Source organism: Miscanthus floridulus, chromosome 2, assembly GCF_019320115.1.
Source record: "Miscanthus floridulus cultivar M001 chromosome 2, ASM1932011v1, whole genome shotgun sequence".
Lineage (NCBI taxonomy): Eukaryota > Viridiplantae > Streptophyta > Magnoliopsida > Poales > Poaceae > Miscanthus > Miscanthus floridulus.
The window spans coordinates 81,278,880-81,295,781 of record NC_089581.1 but is presented as its reverse complement, the minus strand read 5'-3'; the positions used below and the strand labels follow the sequence as shown (position 1 = coordinate 81,295,781).

General features: G+C 42.8%; 1 pseudogene; it reads left to right on the top strand.

Annotated features, from left to right (window-relative positions):
• Positions 1-11,913: 11,913 nt before the first annotated feature.
• LOC136536756 (uncharacterized) lies at positions 11,914-15,689 on the top strand (annotated as a pseudogene).
• Positions 15,690-16,902: the final 1,213 nt, after the last annotated feature.

Here is a 16,902-nt window from a genome sequence, read left to right as displayed (position 1 = left end):
GAGGACCAGATACTTTAAGTATTGAGTAAGCAAAGTGTGCGACTGCCATGAATTCTTCAAGAATGGCCAACCTAGGATGCAGTTATATGCTGGTTTGAAGTTTTCTACCTCGAACGTGAGGAATTCGGACCTAGTGTTCTCGCCTTCTCGAAGGGTAACTTGTAGATCGATTCTCCCAAGAGGATATGCTGACATGCCCGGCATTATCCTATAGAAGGGTTCTTTGACTAGGAGGAGATGCTTTCTGGGCAGTCCCAAATTGTCATATGCATTTGCAAAGAGTCGATTGAGGCAGCTACTACTGTCAATTAAGGTTTGACCGACCTTGTAATTCCTGATGTAGGGTTTGATGATCAGAAGAAGCAATGGACCATCATAAAGATTTAAAGGGTGATCCTAGATATCGAATTGGATCGGTACCTCTGACCACTTGAGCCTTTTGTCTGAGGGTAGGGTGCTGTTCACCTGGCGCTCAAACTGCTTTAGCTTGGTCTTGGAAGCTGGCGTAAATTATTGCGATCTCATTCTCCCCCAAGATGATCAGATTGTCATTGTTGTGGGGGTCAACTCATCGTCTGGGAGGCTCTTGCCTAACTAGACCCTCGGGCTTTCATGCCTATTCCTCCTCCTACTTTTGCTTCTTATAGACCGAGCACTCCACAAAGCTGTGCTTGGTAGAATGGTGAACAGGGCAATATACAAGAAGGTCATCAGGTTTATTAGCTTGGCGTCAAGGTGGAGCCTTTCCCTTTGCAGTGGCAAGGACTTCAGCTTCACCGGTCTTGCGCTTCTTGTCCTCTAAGTTGGACTATCTGTGCAACCGTGGTTGGGCGTCAATCGCCTTCGCTGTTGCATCATGGATCTTGTAGAGTTCAGCAACCGTCTTTGGGTTCTCGGTAGCAAGCTTCTCCATAGTTTGCTTATCCTTACATCCACTCATGTCAGGGATTGTGTTACGAATCTCACTGAATGTGGGGATAAAGTCCCAAAGATGCTCATTGGGCTTCTGAACGCATGCAAATAGATCGTCCTCTTGACCAGGGTGACTATAGGTTGCATGAAAATTGGCTTCGAATAGCTGGTGTAGACGGTCCTAGGATTGGACTATGCACTCGGGCGGATTCATCAGCCAAGTTCGGGTGGACCCTTGAAGGATAGTTGGTAGGTAATTGGCCTTTATATGGTCATTGTAACACCCTAGGTGTTTGTCACTAGTTAAGCAATGGGTTTGAGCTCAGCCATGACATGTTAAGTGGTGATGGAGATGTTAGGTCAAACATATGAAAATGAGCCACCACTTAAACTTGGACCATGCACCATTGCTTACATGTTGCCCTTTCCAAAAAGTATGCTTGAGTAATGTTGGATGTACTTCTTTCATGTGTCTCACATCAATATCCATCTATATTGATCCATGGAAAAGTTTCGTGAAGTTTGGAATCAAGAAGTCACATGAAATGACAAGTTATGTCCTTGCTTGAATTATTTTATAAAGTGAATGGAATTCTTGATCGTCAACCAAACCTTGAAACCTTGCCCAAATGACTCTAATTGAACTCTACAACAAAAGTTATGAAGGGTTCATGTTGAGCAAAGGTGGAGAAAATATCCGAAAATAATGGAAACCCTAGATTCTATAGCAAAAAGGGCTTTGCGTTGACCGAGAAATAAAGTTGACTTCTGAACCTAGATATGAGGTTTGACCAAAATGAAAGTTGAATAAAAGTTTGATTATAACAAACTTTATTAAAAGACCAAGTCATGATTCGGTTTCAAAATGGATCAAAACAAGGCTCAAAGTATAATAGAAAAGCTAAAATCAACCCGACAGTGTTTGGAATCTGGAAATTCACCGATGTCGACATTGGCATTCCGTGTTCCCCAAATTTTGTTAAACAACTTGAGTTGGACCCAAAATAAAAGTTGTAGCATATATTATGGAGAAGAGTCTGCAAAAAGTTGGAACCCATTTGGCTTCGTGTTGATGGTTAATTCTGAGTTTTTCCTAATCACCAGTCGTCACTGCTGACAAACCAAAGTTAGGAGCAAGTTATCTGCTAAACCATAACCCTAATGACCCTGAACCCTTAAGCAAAGTTGGAGAGCATCAGGTGTAGACCAAACTTCATTTTAGGACCATGGACCAATTCAGACCTGAGCCGGCCCAAAATGGCATCCCACCTTCCCCACTCCGGCACACACCACCTGTTCGCTGAATTGCCTCTATGGGCGACGCGTGTCCGTGAGCGTGGCAGCCATGCGTGAGCTCGCCCCTGCTCTCTGCCGCGTGCCCCACGCCTCACTCAGCGTAGTGGAGCACTAGAGTGACCCGCCGAGCTACTTTCCCACTCCCTCTCTCGCTCCTCCTTGCTCTACCTCGCTCTGCTCCGCGCCTGAGAGTGCGTCCGCCATGGCCGGCGGGCCGAGCTCGCCGTCGCCGCCGTTCCCTGGCTTTCGAGCCCCATCATGACCCACCACGTGAACCAACAGCTCTGCCTCTTCCTCCTCTACGATCGGCACACCACCACGGAGCCGAAAACCACCAGTGCAGCCTGGCCGTCGGGACAACTGCCGTCGCCGCCGCTGCTGCAGTGGTCGCACCGCCACAGACCATCTCGGGCCGAGTTGGGTAGCCCAGCGTGTGCGCGCGAGGCTCCTGGTGCTTCCTCACCATTCCCCCCCCCCCCGCCGCTGGCACTTCTCCGGCCGCCATCGGCCGATTCCCCGGCGTCCTCTGTTTCAAGTTCATGTCAGGGACCCCGTGCAAGAATTCGACAAAGGGAATGGGCCTAACTGCAACCTGTAGACTCAGATGAATAGTGCCGATAAGGACCTATTTGCAGGAAATTAGCTGAAATTTGGAAAATCCATAAGAATTCAAAGAAAAATTGTAAAATAGCAAATGAGGACTTTTTGGAATCCTTGTGAAATTCTCTATGCACTAGATCTATAATATGGCATGTTTTAGTTTTAAGTATTAGCTGTAAAAATGGATTTGTGCAGTTAGGGTTTGAATGCTAGTCTTACTTGTCTTTTTTCATAACTGCAGTTGTTGTGCTCAAATAAATGTGAAATTTTTATGGAGTGCTAATAAGGTGATGGTTGATGTATGGTAAACATTTCAGGAGTTTAGGTTTGATGGTTTAAGAGTTATAAAAATAACAAATGTCATGTGTTGCTTTGCTCCTATTCTGAATAGGTCTGCGTGTTTGAATTAATTGGATCAGTTAAGTTATGAATCATGACTTGATGACAATACATGAGTTGTAGTACTTTTCTTAAGATTTTCAAAAAGCTAAATATCATGATTTTTGGATAAGTAGATCTTGAGTTATAGTTGCTTAAATGTCTGTGGCTGTTTCTGCCCAAACCCAGACAGGGTTTCTTTGTTAGCACTGTGGGGCCTTCTTAATGCTAGAATTAGCTTTAGGTGTTTCTACCAAAGTTGTTTATAATTTGTTAATATTTCTAAAAAGTCCAGAACCACATTTATTGGACATGTATAACTTCAGTTATAGCTGTTTAAAGTGGCATGTCATTTTCTATCCATGTTTTAGACAGAGATGCATTCATTGGATTAATTGACCTTGTTATATGAACAATCATCTTAAGATGATAATAATAAAGTTGTAGATAACTCACCTAAATAGCTTGGGTTAAATTTTCATGGCATGTGGCCAAATAGTTTGTGAGTTATGACTGTTCTAAGTTGGTCTTCAGAAATTGTAGCTCTCTGGAATTTCTGGACTAGATTTGATAAATGTGCTAGTTTGACCTTGTTAACTTTGGAATCATGCTGAGAGGTTTAAATATGAATTGTAGAAAATTTCATAAGATTTCCAGAATGTCTTGTTTCATGGCTATTGGGTTTGTATAACTCTAGTTATGATCCAAACATGAAGCTGTTGTTTCCAGTCCAGAAATAGACATATGCTAGTTGTGGTTGTTTACTCCATGTGTTGCTAAGTGTGGCTTATGCCCTTGTTGATGGTCAAGTTATGATACTTGTGACCTTGTTAAACTTGTGTCATGCTTGATGTGCTTGCTCTCTATAGTTAGTGTGTGATGTTAGTTAAATATCTATTGGTCTCTATGTCGTGCATAATCTTGTGTTTGTCTTGAATGCTTATATGATGCAAATTGTATTACCATTCATCACATTCATACACATGCATCTTGCATCTCATTTAGGTACGCTAGATGAACCACGTGAAGGATGTGATGTGGAGCCGAACTCGAAGATTAGGTTTGGTGGATCTATCCCGAAGATGGAAGGACTAAGCAAGTGCTAGGACCGGAGATGTCACCAAGACGGTGCAAGCTAACTGAACTAACTTGTGTCGGATCCTAGGCAAGCCCCGGAGCATTCTAAGCCTCCCATGTTTTTATAAATATCTTGAGTATCTTTTATTGTTGATGATGCATTAAGTATAGGAATTGGTTGGAACCAATTGTTGCATTATATCCTTATCTTGTCCAGATAAAATCCTGTGAATCCTAATTAAGTGTAGGATCGAATGATGCTTAGCTATGCTTAGACCTGGTAGAAGTCGGGTGATTTCCTGTCACCTGCAGATGTAGGATGAGCTCTGGTCACGGTTGGCTATATTTGCTATCATGAAAAAGAACCATGTGTTAATAATAAAAAGAGACCTGGACGGGATGACTGGTAGTGCAGCAACAAGGCATGTAGGTCTTGGGTGTGAATCTATCCCCGTCTGTGTCGTTTAAGGACCGATACACTATACATCCTTATGTCATGTTGAAGGCAACCTAACATTTAGCTGGCCGGATAACTCGTTCCGACCGCAAAGCCTAGTAACTCAATTTAGGCCGAGGACGTGAGCAGGGGTTCGCAATCTGGATGGAAGTAAGGATGTGCGGAGAGCCATTGGCGTAAGCCCAAGGGCGGGTTAAGTCACCGAGCACTCATGGTAGAGTGGTTCTCTGATTTTGCGGCACTGATCGGACTCGCGACTCCTAAATTGTACCAAAGGTGACTTGTTTAAGCAAGGTTTTTATTAGGAATACCCCTCCAGCTGGATAGGAATCGATTCAAATCGCCGTCTCTCCTGGATAGTGAGAACTTGACTGAGCAGCGGCAATGTAGATTCACTAAATTTAAAGATATGGTTAAAGGATGATGAAGATAATGATGAGCCATGAAATACCTGATATGGTTATTATTTTTTGCAACTTAATCAAGTAATTGATTAGTACAGGTGCTAATATAGATGGTAGGTAATGGCTAAAAGTCACTGCTAGTACAGGTGAATAATGCTAATGGTTACTCAAGCGTTTATGCAAAAAGGTTGTCCAGCTAGATCCACCGATAAAGCCTTGCATAATCCTTGGTGTCATTTGTTTTGGTTTCTGATGGGTAAGTCTGGCTGAGTACATTCAAGTACTCAGGGTTTATCCCACCTTGTTGCAGGTGAAGTTCTCGGCCTGTTGAAGATGGTGGCTAACCACCGATGGGCTCGGTGATTCTATAGTTACTTCTCATCTATATGCTTTTGTCTGATGATGTCACTTATGCTAGCAATGTATTTAGCACTTATATTAATGTAATCATTTGAAAGCTATGTTGTTTTCAATAATCAGTTTTGAAACCCAAACTTGTACTATTATTTGTGAACCCATTTGTAATATTATTTTTGCTGCAACTCTGCGTATGTGATGTGTATTTGCTTAATCATGCGATCTTAGGTTGTGATGTTGATTTACCGAGGTCTTTCGGGACACTTGGTGGACTACCGGGTTTATATAAGTGAAAGTATGTGCGTGTCAATGGGTTAGCGGGGACAGCCAGTACTTGATCTTGTATAAATTGGGCGGTTCTGTTATAGCTGACATCAGAGCAAGATTAAGCATAATTTTATCATGTATGTCATTTTAAAAGCCAAGTTTTTGTTTTAAAAAGCCGATTTTAACTAAAACTTTAGCTACAGGCAAATTTGTCAAAACTTATTTGCAAAACTATGCTAGCGACATCCTCCTTTATGCCCAGTTAAGGACTATTAGGTGGCTATCTAAGTACTAACATGAGGGTTTTACTTTCGTCGTCCATACGGCGTGCTATTGTATGGGATGCCATTCACTTGAATGGTAATGTATGGATCAATTGCCTCTACACCCAGGTAAGTGGGAGTTGTGAGAGCATGACCATCCAACTGTCAGTCTAGGGGAGAGTTAGTCGTGGTTACTGGAATATTTACATGTTACACCGATGTATATATAAAGGTACTTAATTGTGGGTATATCTGTTGGGTAGCTATGGATACCGAAGTATATACATCTGGGGATGTATATATGGAGAGTATCTTAGTTTACTGCTTTCATTGTGTGCTTATTTATTTCTTGTAGGGATGGGCTGCAATGAATTTGTCCTGCAGGTATGCTAACCACGAATGCGTAGATTGAATGTAGCTGACGACTAGCTATATATCGAGAGAGTACGTGTTATGCCACTGACATAGAACGCGATTGCCACCTTAGGCTGGCAATTTCGTGAGGACAAATAGGACGAGCATGCATCATGATTGTGCTTGTGCATAAATATGCTTCCCTCCCTTTGTTCTAGTACTAAGTAACTTGTGATCGATGTGTTGCACTATCTTCCTTGTGTGGAGTTAAACAAGAATGCCTTGTTCCATGTTGCTTGAATAAGAAGTGCTTGAGAAAAGTGTGTGCTTAGCCTTGCTAGAAATAATTGTGGTTACATGCTTAAACCTATAAATGTCCTCTAGTTTAGCCAAGTGGTGGGTATGTTGCTCTTACAATCTTTTGCAAATGCTTTAGGCCTCACTTAAGTACTTGTGATTCTTATGACTAAAATTAATTTATTGCTTGGTCTAAGGTAACAATGTTTAGAGCTGCTAGAATAACATGTTTGTGTGCTCTCTTGTTAAGTAGAACAAAGGCAAGTTTTGTTTTGCTTGTGGGACGTTGGCTGCTAGAACAGTTTCTGTAGTAGTGATGTTTTCGTGGTCATAACGGTGTTTTCTATAGTTATGGAGAATACCAAAGTCGTAGATAACTTTCGTATCTTGCTTGTCCTAAAATTTCATGACCCCAGGCCTTATGGTTTAGGAGTTATGAATTTTAGAAGTTTGTTGTCACGTTTTGCTTATGTTCTGAACAGATCTGAATATTTGGTTTGTTTTACCTGTGTGCATATAGAATTATTTCTTGGAATTAGTAGAAGAAGTATAGTAATTTTTCTAAGCTTTCCAAAATGTCTAATAGCACTGCTTTTGGTGATCAAAATCTCCAGTTATGAGCTTGCAAAATGGAATGACAGAATCTGTCCAAATCTGGGCAGAGATGTCTTCTTTGTCTTGTTTGGTCTTGTTAGCTGTAGGATCATCTTAATATGTTAATAAGAAAGTTATAGACAACTTAATAAGCTTTACCTAAAGTCTAGGATCATCTTTGTTTGATGCCTACAACTTCAGTTATGCTTGAAACATGTGCCTACTGTATTACTGTTTAGTTTTCTGTGCATATACTAAGTGGATGCTTTAGCTTGCTTTGGTTTTGGGCCAAGCTTATAGTTAAATCTTGTCTGGTAAATGCTTGTTATGTGTGTGAGCCTTGTGCTTAGTATTTGTGCTTAAGGTAATTTGATTGAATCTCTCAAATGCTTGCTTGAAACTATGATGTGGTATGTATGCTTGTTATCTAATTAGTGCCATAGTTGTCACCTCGTTTGTCCTCGGTAAGCATATGAGTGTCAAATAGCTTTATCCTAGAACAACGCTCAAGTTACGTAATCGCACGGTTGTCGTCTCCAATTAGGTTCTCTCTTGGGAGCCTGAGCCTGTAGACGTGGTCACTAGCCCTTGAACGTTTGTGTATCTATGCCTTGCTTGAACCGTAGGCCCAAGCTTAGTTCCCTTGAATGCTTGCATGTGTCATGGATGTCCCGCTCCTGTGTAGGAGGACCCTGCTAAAAAATCCTTGTTAGATCTCATTGCTCCTTCTTTTACAGATGATCTGGTGCAACGCTAATCGCTATCTATCCTGGCTTTGGAACCTTTCCCTCATAGATCATGTCATTGCCTTATCAACTCAATCCCTAGTCAGTGCATTGGCTTTGTCCCTCAAATCTCAGTGTATTTTGTCTCCAACTCTTTCAAGTCTCTGAATGTTTATCAGTCTTGATCTCATGTTGCTGCTCGACAAGACCAAATCTTAAGTTAATCTTTATCTGGTAATCACTTTGGTGGACACGAGACGTATATGGAAATTAAGCAAGAAGTCCCCTGCTCAGTTGTCTTTGGCAATTAAGCTATGTTCTCTTGCGCTATGTTTTGATCTTCAGATCACCTCCTTGTTGATTCCTAACCTTGTGACTATCCTTGTTTGCTATCCCTCTTTTGCACAATGCTTGTTCTTACAATCTAATTGGTGCCACTAGAATTTTTACTCTGGTTGTTAGTTCAATAATGGTGTTATGATTAATATTCTATGGTGCCGCGATGAAACCGAGAGCCTCCTATGGGCGTGCACATAAGGTTGTGCTGCTCGGCACGCGTTGGTAACAGGGTTGCTAGTCATGATCCATTATGAAATGACAACCGATGTGATATTTTCTTGTGATCCTTTCTTGGTTATCTCCCCATATCTTATCAGAAGATCAATCTATTAGGACCATATGTAGTAGAGCTTCCTCCTGATGTCGTCTAGAAGATAACCTTTGAAGAACAGATCACCAGCATAAACATTAACAGACTGCAAGAGGTGGTAAACAAGCGACTCTACCTAACTGTCCCTGTAATGACATCGATCGTCTGATGAGCAACTTATGTCATCCATGTTGGATCAGAAAGGTACCCAACACTTAATGTTGGACAACTTATCAATCTAATGATAATGGATGGCGATATCATGTGGTGTAACAGGTCACCGGGTGCTCATGAACCTCCCGTTCAAGTTCTTGATCTGTAGGTGCATGATGGTCATACAGTTGAAATCAACCATCTCTAGTGTGACTCCTTATCTGCAGACCTCGATGGCGACCGTCTGTTTGTGCCTCGATTGCAATTATTGTTGTGGTTAAGAGTAAGAATTTGGAACTTTGAGTGTTGAGAGACAACTGATTAGTTACCCATAGTAAGGTTAATCTCTAGCTAGGTAGTGACTTATTGGTAGCTATGAAGACTATGTCTCACAGAACGATGTTAAGCAAAGAAACAGCAAGGACGTTCAGCAATGCAAGATGTTGTATCAGCTAAGTGAAGAACTAGAGAAAGCATGTGCCTAGTTTCGATCAGCATCATTGTGCCCCTAGGAACCACAAACGGATTTGTTCAAGGTTCTATTGGACCAAGTGCCAGAGAATATTCAGAAATGGTTCCTTGTCTATGTAGGAATGCCCTACATGTGGAATAATGCTTTGTGCCCTGTGAAAATAGCCCACAAGTCCAATGCTTGTGCATAGTCAAGTTGGTGTCTAGAACGATGGTTGAAGTGTTACCAGAGAAGCATGTGAGGAAAACTCTAGCCTCCATCCTCAGCTAGGGAAAGGTTGTTGCTGCTATGAGAAAGGTTAGAGAGTGCAAAACACACACCTCAACGTGTGAAGCAAAGAAAAGGGAGAACATGAACACTAGTAGAGAACAGACCTTTGATCCAAGAGCCAAACCAGGCTGTAGTCCCAGGAAATATTGCGCCTAGGACTAGAGAGACCTTTAGTCCTGGTTGGTGGCTCCAACCGGGACTAAAGGTCCCTGCCCAACGGCTCCTGCGCCAGGCCATTGTGGCAGGGGACCTTTAGTCCCAGTTGGAGCCACCAACCGGGACTAAAGGTCGACTTTTACTCCCAGTTGGTGGCTCCAACCAGGAGTAAAGCTCTTGTCCCGGCTAGTGGCGTGGCCCGGGACTGGAAAGTGACCTTTAGTCCCGGTTGGATCCACCAATCGAGACTAAAGGTCCCCCCTATAAATCCTACTGACCGTCTTCTTCCTCCCCGAGCCTGCCCAAGAGCTTCAGTTCAAATTTAAGCAGTGTTCTTGCTCTTTCTCCATCCATTCTTCGATTCCTCCATCGATTTCTTTGATTCCTCCATCGATTCTTCGGTTCTAAAGGTTACCAACTTCATACTCTCATATTTCACCATTGTCTTATCTCATTTTGTTCACTATATATATATGGTTCTTTATTGTGGTTTTTTTTTCATTTGTAAGCAATTTGAGCTCAAAATCACTTCAAGCTTGCATATTTACATGAAGGAAGGTTAAAGTAGCTATTAAAAACTAGTATTCACCGTTCATTTGTAGCATGCATAGCAGCACTTCATTGTTTAGAGATATAGAGAAATTTTAGAGTTTTTTTAATTTTATTTGTTTATAAAATGAGAAATTTATAGTGTATTAAAAAATGAGTATAGAGAGTAGCTGGCAACTGCTTTCGGGTCCTCGGCCTCTCATGGGTTTCCAAAGCGACTTAGGCCAGGCCTCCCACTCATTGCATGCGGCAAGTGTTGTGATGAGATGAAGATTGTGATGGAGTACCGAGTGAAGAAGGAGGGTCCCAACAAGGGTCGCATTTTCTACAAGTGTCCGGATCGCAATGTGAGTTATTTTATCGTATTTAATGACTATGGTTAGTTTATACCTATTTTCATGATGGTTGTGATTAAAGTTCTAATTTTCTATTTTAATTTTAGTGGGATGGCACTGGATGTTCAGGCTTCTACTGAGAGGAAGAGTATGTTGAACTCAGTGCAAAAATATCTTGCACAACAGGCAGATATGGCGGCTAATGAGGCAGTGATCCAGCCGAAGAAGCCCAAAGATGTTGAACAAACGGGGGATCTATCTGTTTTAGTTGGGATTGGTCGCGAAATCCTTGTGCTGCTGAAGTGCATTTTAGCTTTAGTGTTTTTAGTGGTAGTTGGGATTGTCTATATTGTAGTGAGGCTTTCTTAAATTTATAGCTTTTGTGGTGGTATGCATGTTGTATAATTAACTAATTATGTTCTAGGTTTTAATACGGTATTTATGTCATGTAATGCAGATGAGTCGGCATTGGATGTACAATGCTGATCGTCGCTCTCAAGAGTTCATGGACGGCGTGCATTCTTTGTTACGTGCGGCCGAGGCAAACAAACACGATGGTTTCATGTGCTGCCCATGTGCCGTATGTAAGAATATGATGGAATATGCTAACTCAAAGACTCTTCATTCACACTTGTTCAAGTTGGGTTTCATGCCAAACTATATTTGTTGGACGAAGCATGGAGAAACCGGAGTTGTAATGGAAGAAGGTGAAGAAGAACAATGGGGCAATGATGACATTTTTGCTGAATATGGTGCCTTCAATGATACTGCAATGGGAGAAGCTAAAGAAGAGGTGGGGGCAAAGGAGAAGCCCACTGAAGAAGAGGTGGGGGCAGAGGAGAAGCCCGCTGAAGAAGAGGTAGGGGTAGAGGAGGAGCCCACTGATGATCTTGGTCAGGCCATTCATGACGCACAAAGAGAATGTGAAAGTGAAAAGGAGAAGATCAAGTTCGACCGCATGCTAGAGGATCACAAGAAATTGCTATACCCAACTTGTGATGTGGGGCAGAAAAAGTTAGGTACCACATTGGAATTGCTGCAATGGAAGGCAAAGAATGGTGTATCTGATAAGGGATTCGCGGAGTTACTAAAAATCCAAAAGAAGAGGCATCCGAAGGATAACGAATTGCCTAGCACTACGTATGAAGCAAAACAGATAGTCTGCCCTTTAGGATTAGAAATCTAGAAGATACATGCATGTCCTAATGACTGCATCATCTACCATGGCATGGAGTACGAGAAGTTGGATGCATGCCTTGTATGTCACGCGTCGCGGTATAAGATCAGGCGAGATGACCCTGGTGATGTTGAGGGCGAACGTCCCAAGAAGAAAATCCCTGCCAAGGTTATGTGGTATGCTCCTATAATACCACACTTGAAACGTCTTTTTAGAAACAGAGACCATGCAAAGTTGTTGTGATGGCACAAAGAAGACTGTAAGGTAGACAATATGTTGAGACACCCTGCTGATGGGTCCTAGTGGAGAGCAATCGATAGAGAATTCTCCGAGTTTGCAAGTGACGCAAGAAACTTAAGGTTTACTTTAAGTACGAATGGTATGAATCCTTTTGGGGAGCAGAGCAGTAGTCACAGCACTTGGCCTATTACTCTATGTATATACAACCTTCCTCCCTGGTTATGCATGAAGCGTAAGTTTATTATGATGCCGGTGCTCATCCAAGGCCCAAAGCAACCTGGCAACGACATCGATGTGTACTTGAGGCCACTAGTTGAAGAACTTCTACTTTTGTGGAACAAGCTAGGTGTACGCGTGTGCGATGAGCACAAGCAGGAGCACTTTGACCTGCGAGCATTGTTGTTCATAACAATCAATGATTGGTCAGCTCTAAGTAATCTTTCAGGACAATCAAACAAGGGATACAATGCATGCACGTACTGTTTCAGTGACATGAAAGGTATATTCTTGAAAAAGTGTCACAAGGTCGTGTACCTTGGGCATCGACAATTTCTTCCTGCAAATCACCCCATAAGAAAGAAAGGCAAGCATTTTAAAGGTAAGGCAGACCACCAGACCAAGCCTCGCAACCAAACTGGTGAGGACGTCCTCGATATGGTCAATGATGTGAAAGTAATATTTGGAAAGGGACCTAGCAGCCAACCTGTTTCGAAGGACACCAACGGTCATGCACCCATGTGGAAGAAGAAGTCCATATTTTGGGAGCTACCCTATTGGCAAGTCCTAGAGGTCCACAGCATGATCGACGTGATGCACCTGACGAAGAATCTTTGTGTGAACCTGCTAGGCTTCATGGGCGTGTATGGGAAGCCTAAGGACACAATTGAAGCATGACAGGACCTGCGGTGTTTGAAAGAATGAGACAACCTACATCCAGAGAAGACAGATGATGGACACCAGTACTTAAGTCCTGCCAGCTACACTCTTAGCAAAGAAGAGAAGGACAGCTTGTTTGAATGCCTCGATAGCATTAAGGTTCCATCTAGATTCTCCTCGAATATAAACGGTATAATAAATGTGCTAGAGAAGAAATTTGGACACTTAAAGTCCCATGACTGCCATGTGCTCATGACTCAATTGCTTCTAGTTGCATTAAGAGGAATTCTACCACCAAATGTACATCTAGCCATCGTGAAGCTATGTGCATTCCTCAATGCAATTTCTCATAAGGCAATCGATCCAACGGATCTAGTGTAACTATAGAATGATGTGGTTCAATGTCTTGTCAGCTTTGAGTTGGTGTTCCCTCCTTCCTTCTTTGATATCATGACACACCTCCTAGTTCATCTGGTCAAGGAGATTACTATTCTCGGTCCTGTGTTCCTACACAACATGTTTCCCTTTGAGTGGTTTATGGGAATCCTGAAGAAATATGTTCACAACTATGCTCGGCCAAAAGGAAGCATTGCCAAGGGCTATGGAACAGAGGAGGTCATTGAGTTCTATGTTGACTTCATTCCCTATATTAACCTGATTGGTGTTCCTGAATCGTGACACGAGGGGAGACTAAGTGGAAAGGGGACACTAGGGAAGAAAACATATATTGGTAAGGGTGATGATTATTTCAATAAAGCACACTACACAGTTCTACAGAACTCCTTCTTGGTAGATCTGTATATCGAGACACACAAGAACCTCCTCCGATCTGAGTTCTCAGGGAAGTCTAAAGCATGGATTATGCGTCAGCAAATGGAAACTTTCAGTGACTGGTTGCGAAAAGAATGTCAGTGTAACACCCTGGTGTTATGCCAGCATTTAGGCACTGCAAATCATGCATATCATGCATCATCAAGCATCCTAATCATACATGCCTAATCATGTAAATAATAACTGAAACCCTGTTTCGAAACATATGAAACATGCTCGTGAAACATGAATGTTGCATACACTTGTTTAGAGTTGTTTTTGCCCTAATTATGCTTGCTAAGTTAGTAAAACATGTTTGGCTATCATTGTAAATTATCTACAATTATTTAGCACAATTTTTGGAGCAAAGTTTGTATTCAAATTATTGCCAAATTTTGCTTTAAAAATAATTCTCCAAAATTAGGGTTTTGAGTTAAAATTAACTTTAATTTTATAATTCAAAATCTAGCAAGAATTGGACTTTGGTCATAAAATCAAAGATGTAGAGGATTAAATTTTAAACAACTTTTATCTTTGGGCCATTTTCAAAAGAAGTCATTTCTTGCTAAAAAGGGTATTTGAAAACTGATGTTTGAAATTTCCTTGAAAATCAAAAATTGAAAAAATGCTTTTCTCCTTTCACGGGCCGCCGCCTCGCTTCTCGGCCCACGGCCGAAGCTGGCCTGGCCTGTAGCAGTGCCCACCACTCATGTGCCCTGCATTCGGCCTAGCCCAGCGCCGCGTCTGGCCTGCCCCAACGCTGCGCCACGACCGTTCCCGAGTGTCGCGTCCCGACCACGCCAGGGCGTGACCGCCGCTGTGGCGGCCATGCAGCCGGCGACGCTCGCCGCGCGGTAGCCATGGCCTGCCTCCTGCTCCCACGCAGCCCGCCTTCATCTACCGAAGCCGCTGCGCTCACCACTCCATTCTCCCTGCGCTGCCTCTTTGCTCTGCCCGCACGCGCTCTGCTCTCTCGCCACCAAGCGCCACCGCAGCCCCCGCCAATGAAATTTGCCACCCATCCTCCACCACTGCCCACAATCAAGCACACCTGGCTCCGCCTCGCTCTCTGGCACCTGGTGCTCACGGCTGTGATGCCTTTTGAGCCAAGGTAGAGCATTTTGCGAGCTTCGTCACCGTCAGTCATGGCGCCGCCGTGCTCGACCATCGTGGAACATGTCTTCTTCCCCCTCCTCCACCCTTCCTAGTTGCCTGCTCAGGTTCGCCACCTCCTTGCGAACCCTGCGCGCTCACCCGCTTGCCTTGACCCGGTCGGCAACGACCGCTGGCCCGCTGGCAGAGTCCGCGCCGCCGTGGCGTCTCGACGCCGGCGTGGCTCCTTGCCTCGGCCGAGCTGGGCCAGGTTGGCTTGGGCCAAAGCCCCGAGCCAGGCCACCGCACTCCCCTTCACTCGGTCTGAGCAGGCCGAGTGTGGCCGTGGGCCAGTTGGTTTCCACGGGCCAGCCTAGTAGTAATAGGAAGTTTTTGTTTTTAGCTTTTCTTTTTATTATTTGGAAAGAGAAATGATTTGGAAAATGTTTGTATACTCAAATTTGCTCCAAATCTATTGAAACAAATTTTGCTAGGTTCCTTGTCACCAGATCTACATGATAAAAATATTGCATGTCATTTTTGAGATACTTTTCTATAGAGCTTTATTTAATCCTTGATATTGCTGATAACTTGAAAATTGTGGAAAAAAAACCTATAGGCTTCAGAAAAATATGATTCCAAGTTTGTTAATCTTCTTATGTAATGTACTTCCTAGGAAAAATATGTGTCATGCATGTACTGTAGAAAAATTATGAGGTGTAGTTCAAGTGCCTTTAATGGCTGATTTTTGTTATTTTTGCTAGAGAGCAAAATTTGTATAAAACATGCATGTGATAATTTTTGTACAGTGATTATTTGCTGTGTAGAACATAGGAAAAATATTTCCTCTATTGTTTGACACTTTTCATAGTACAAAGTATTTTCAGGTTCATAAACATGTCATAGCTTGTTATTTTTGTGTAGGCTAATCCACTCATTCAAATACCATGAAAATCTGATGGTAGCCTACTTAGGGTTGTACTATGCTATGGTAATTTTCTAAGATTTTTCTAAGCAATAAAAATAGATGTTACTATTCAAACCTATTATTAATTAGGGTTTAATTAAGTGTTGCTTTATATGTGATTAAGAAATTAGTGAAGCTTTGGTGTATCTTTGAAGCATTTAATAAGATGTGTTGACTTAACATATTAGTAGTAGAAGAGAATGCAGTAGATGACATGTGCTTATAGTATATGTTCTTGCATGATGTGGACTACCTTGCATTCAAGCATATCCATTGTATTCATCTCATCCGATGCACCGATGGCATAAGCACTTACGCACATTGCATCATACAGGATCACAAACCGAGAACCTAGTCGTCATACCTGAGGAGCATCTCGAGGTGTAGCCACAGGAAGTGCCCGAAGCCGACGAGGAGGACATTGAGGAACTTCCGGAGTGCTCTGATCACCGCCCGAGCTCCTTCGAGAGAGGCAAGCCCCGGAGCATTTCCTCCCTGGTTTGCAATTATTAATTCAATTCTTTACTTTAATTGATGCATTATGTTCAGGAGTTGTTTGCAACAGTTGCTGCATTATACCTTGTCTACCTTTGTTATACTACATCCTTGTTACCCTGGTATCCACAGTCGAGTTAATGCTTAGCTGGCTTAGACCGGTAGAAGTCAGGTGATTTCTTGTCACCTGCGAGCTATAGGTGGTTACCTGGATCTGCTTGGATAACTATGTAGTCATGGTATAACTAAGTGTTAAATGAAGTTGAGACCGAACGGAGACTTACAGAGTTTTGAACTGTAGTGCTTTCCGTCTGTGTTGATTAAGGACCAACCGTTGTTGGGCCTCGAGTCATGTTGAACGCATGCCTTACATTTAGCTGGCCGGATAAAGTACTTTCCGACCACGAAGCTGGGAGATTATTCGGGCCGAGTAAATTGCCCACAGCGCACTATGCCGGAGCAGGTGTGGTAGGACACGGGGGCGAGATGATAAGACCAAAGTGCAGTCGGTCGGCCCCCTGGGTACATGTGGTTCCTAGCAAACTCAAGATACCTGGATAGTTGACTCGGTGATCAATACCTCACTTTAGCGGGTGAGTGAGGTTTGTGTAAGGAATAAATCACCAGCTGGTTAGGAATTCGATTCGAATCGCCATCGCTCCTGGATAGTGAGCACTTGA